The sequence below is a fragment of the Pyxicephalus adspersus genome, chromosome 8 (assembly GCF_032062135.1).
Source record: "Pyxicephalus adspersus chromosome 8, UCB_Pads_2.0, whole genome shotgun sequence".
In the NCBI taxonomy this organism is placed as follows: Eukaryota; Metazoa; Chordata; class Amphibia; order Anura; family Pyxicephalidae; genus Pyxicephalus; species Pyxicephalus adspersus.
In genome coordinates this window covers 11,993,315-11,997,656 of record NC_092865.1, presented here as the reverse complement: position 1 = coordinate 11,997,656, position 4,342 = coordinate 11,993,315, and positions in this window count along the sequence as shown.

The following is a 4,342-nucleotide window of genomic DNA, read 5'->3' as shown; positions in this document are numbered from 1 at the left end:
TGATTACATGTGTTTATGACTGTGCTGTTGGTTTTTAATGCACATAAAATATTTTAGGACACTATTTGTTTCAGAATATTTTTTTCTTCATTTCCCTTCTCTAAAAACTGGTGCGTCTTATGGTCCAGTGCGTCTTATGGTCCGAAAAATACGATACTTCCTATGTTTGCGTGGGTATCTCTGGGGCACTCCGCTTTCCTCCCACATTCAAAAAACATGTGGATAGAATAATTGGCTTTCCCCCAAATTGACCTTAGGCTATATGATAATATTGGTAGTAGTAAACAGGATTTATATAGCATAAAATGAAGAAGAAGAGAAAAAAAACAAGATTTTTTCGCACAAAAAGTATATTGTATTATATTCAATGAGTAATAGTAATACAGAACATAACAGGTTCAGGATAGGCCACTGTGGTCTACACAGTATCACTTTGGCCCTTGGGGAGTACTAGACATGCAGCATCTAGCCAGTCATATATTTTGCTTGCCATACAGATTGAAAGCCTCCAATAATTTATTCATATCGATTGCTGTACCCGATGCATTTCGCCCTATCTGGCTTCCTCAGGGGTAGCAGTTTGTCAACATGATTTTGGCACTTGTAGTAATTACGTCTGAATTAATAAAAAAAATTTCACATTACGTTATGTAATACATGCAGATATATTGGTATTATAATATAGTTAGGTAAACAGATGAATATTACAATATATAATGCTTCCCTAAATATCACAAATTGTATTAGATGCAATATAGATCTATACAGTCAAATACATAGAAGGTTCAAATGAAGAAGCTAATGTTCCTATCTGTTAAATTGACTATTTCGAAGTATATCAACCCACTACAAATTCTTAAACTATTTTAAATATTGTGGCTATTGTGGCCTATCCTGAACCTGTCATGTTCTGTATTTCTAATACTCATTGAATATAATACAATACACTTGTTGTACCAAAAACCCTGCTTTTTTTCTCTTCTTCTTCATTTGATACTTTACTGAATAAGGGTTGGCACTTAGTTCTATAGAAACCAATACTAAACTGTAACCACCACCAACACCAAAAATACTCTAGGATTTATATAGCGCCAACATAATATGCAGCGCTGTACATTAAATAGGGGTTGCAAATGACAGACAAATACAGACAGCGATGCTGGAGGAGGAGAGGACCCTAAACAGAAGAGCTTACAATCTAGGGGAAGTAAGGCGCAATAGGAGGGGTATATGTAGTGGTGTGTTTTGAGTGCTTTTTTTAAATGAGCACTCAAAACTTTATAAAAGACGTATGACTATGATAGAAACATTAGATTGTGAGCCCCTCTGTGGGACAGTTAGTGATATACCTATGGACATTGTAAAGCACTGCATATTAGGTCACCACAATATAAATACAAGATAATAATAATAATGTATGTATAGGGAGTTAGTATTTCACCTATTAATTAGTTAACCGCCCCATTGGTAAAGATAAAAAATGGTAAAAATAGATAACCCTGGGCTGGGTTTCTTTTAGAGGGGGGTTCTTATGGTTCAAAGTATACAATTTGTTTGCTTGAGTTTTATGGGAGTAAAATCTCATAAAACCATTAGGTACATTATACAGTATACGTTACAGTTATTCATTAATACATATTTGGGTACAAGAACATAATCAAAGCCTTCATATGAGTTCAAGTTGATATATAATTAAGGATAAGTCCTAAAATCCAATGCATTTCGCAATGCTTTCTTCTTCAGGGGATGTAGGTAATAAGGTATCAAAAAACTAGAAAAATTTGAATAATACAAGTAGTATAGAGATTTTTAACAATGTCAAGGTAGAGAGTTAGGCTACTTACACACTTGCAATGGTTTTCATTCGATAATCGGTTTAGGGCCGATGTCAGAGGTGAATCTGTGTATCTGTGTATAGCGCTCCTAGACCATTGTCTGAACGACCGTCCTGGCGAATCTACAGACGATGGACGACGAACGATCTTAATGAAAGTGAAGGGGACAGAGTGCAGCAGGGTGCCGCTCCATCGCTCTCCCCCTCCCCTCTCCATAGAGCAGAACGGTGTTGTATGTACAGCACTCGTTCATGCATCGTGCAGTAGTTTGTCATTGGAAAGTATCGTGAAAGATCCTTTCCAACAACAATTATTGCACGTGTGTATGCAGCCTTAGTGTCAGTGTAGCATAGTAGGCGGTTATCTCGATTAATAGGCTCATGTGAAAGTAACTGGTTGGTTTTGTCAAATCGCTTTTTCTGTGGAGAAGCCAATTCAGAAAGAAGTGTAGGGGCCTATTTATTTATAATCTGAGGAAAGTTTTTTGTCCAGATAAGACCAACAAAGGTTTGTTAAACACGTTTATAAACCTTTATTAAAAAATATACTTATGAAATACATCAAGTTTGCCAAACAAAATAGAATTAAAGGTTCCATTATAACAAAGTCACAAATCACAAGCACTAAGCTTCAGAGTTTCTTTCTTTTCACGCCTGTTCAAAATATAATTCTGAACACAGTAAATCATAAACTGACGAGGAAGTTCACCAGGTGAAGCAACTTGGATTATATTATAATGACAGTTAGATATAAGCAAATCGTTCTATTGGAAATTTGCAGGTTTTGGGCCAAAAACTCACCCTGATCAGAATCAGTAAAGTAAGTTACAATAGGGTTAGGAGGTCATGATGGGTAAGGTTCCTTTTTATTCATTATGGTAGATGCGATAGACAATGGAGTCTCTTCTCAGGCATAAAGCTGTGAACATTTTGCTAACAAACTCATGTTTAACCCTAATATACTGGTTTATTAAAATGGTTTTTCAACTGAGATTTTAAAACCCTTAAACAAAGACAATGCCCCTGATTCATCATTGAAATCCGCGATCGCGGGAAGCGCGATAATACGCGCGACCCGCGATCGCGGATTACCGCGGTCCGGGACTCGAGTGCGCGCGTCCATCCGCATCCTGAATCTGCCGGGCGGATTCCTGCCATGCGAACAGTGACTTTTAATACAAGATCGCGAGTAAAAACCTGTCGGATAAGCGCGGCTTCGTGCGCGAGCTTTTTCGGTTGTTGAATAGCGCGATCGCACACGATTCCGGATCGCTAATACGACTGCGCGATCGATAATACGATTTGGCTTGATGAATCAGGGTCAATGCATTTAAGATAAGGAAAAAATGTTGGAGATGTAGTTTATATTCCTTGTCCATGAGGAACTAATCTTGGAGTAGTGAACTAGTTTAGGGTAAATGTCACACTGATGTCCCTGCTGATAGCAATGCATCTCATATATCAGAGCATTCTACCTAGGTCTATGGAATTGCTCCTTGGCTGGCCATTGCAAAATCACAAACATGGTTTCTGGATGATTTTTCTAAATGCCCAAAACTTTGATTTGCAGTAAAAAATTCTGGACCTGCAAAAAAGTACAAAGGAGTGAACATGGTGGACAGCAGTTAATCAAGAAACAAAACCTAAATCCTTCCTGAGAAGCTATGATACATTTATGTATTGGCTACCCACTGGCCCTTACGTTTTAGGGCCAAAGCACACCAGGAATGTTGCATTTAGCTCATATTAGGCCAGATTTATTTAAATTTCTACAAGATTGGAAAAGATAGTTTGCTGGATCACCCAGGTTCGCCCATGATATTTTATGATCTCCAGTCTTGAAGAGCTTTAATAAATCAGGTCCATTGTCATGCATTAGGCACAACATTTTTGCATGCATTGAAGAAGAACTGAAATGCATTGTTAGAACTTTTATGTTAATTTGCTCTGAACAGAGGTTTGGTGTTTTGGGATGGGGGCTTGAAATTAGATGTTTGTGGGATTTATGGTTGGTGCTCTTTTTAATAGGTGCTTGCAGTACAAGAAAGTCCATTGAGGCATAAAACACTTAAAAATGAAATTAAACTACATAAAATGAAATTAAAGAAAATTAATAGTCGGCTTTTCTGCTAATTAGCTCAATGCAGAACACAACAGCTAACAGAGATTTATTAGGCAATTGTTGGGTATTGTTATGAGCCTCAATGTTGAAATAGGTTGTCAGCTTCTACTAAGCAAGATAATATTTAACACATCCTTAAATGATTTTGTCAAATTTTCATGACAGATTCCATCTTATTCACCAGACTTATATATATATATATATATATATATATATATATATATATATATATATATATATATATATTAACTGAGGGAACTGTGCAGTTCTGTGAGAGAGGACTTTTGCCAGGTAATAATGAATGGGAAATGTTCAATTCCGGGGCAGAGAGAACAGCTTTATAGACAGCTATAGGAAATCAGTAAAGGATGAATGGATGAGAACAC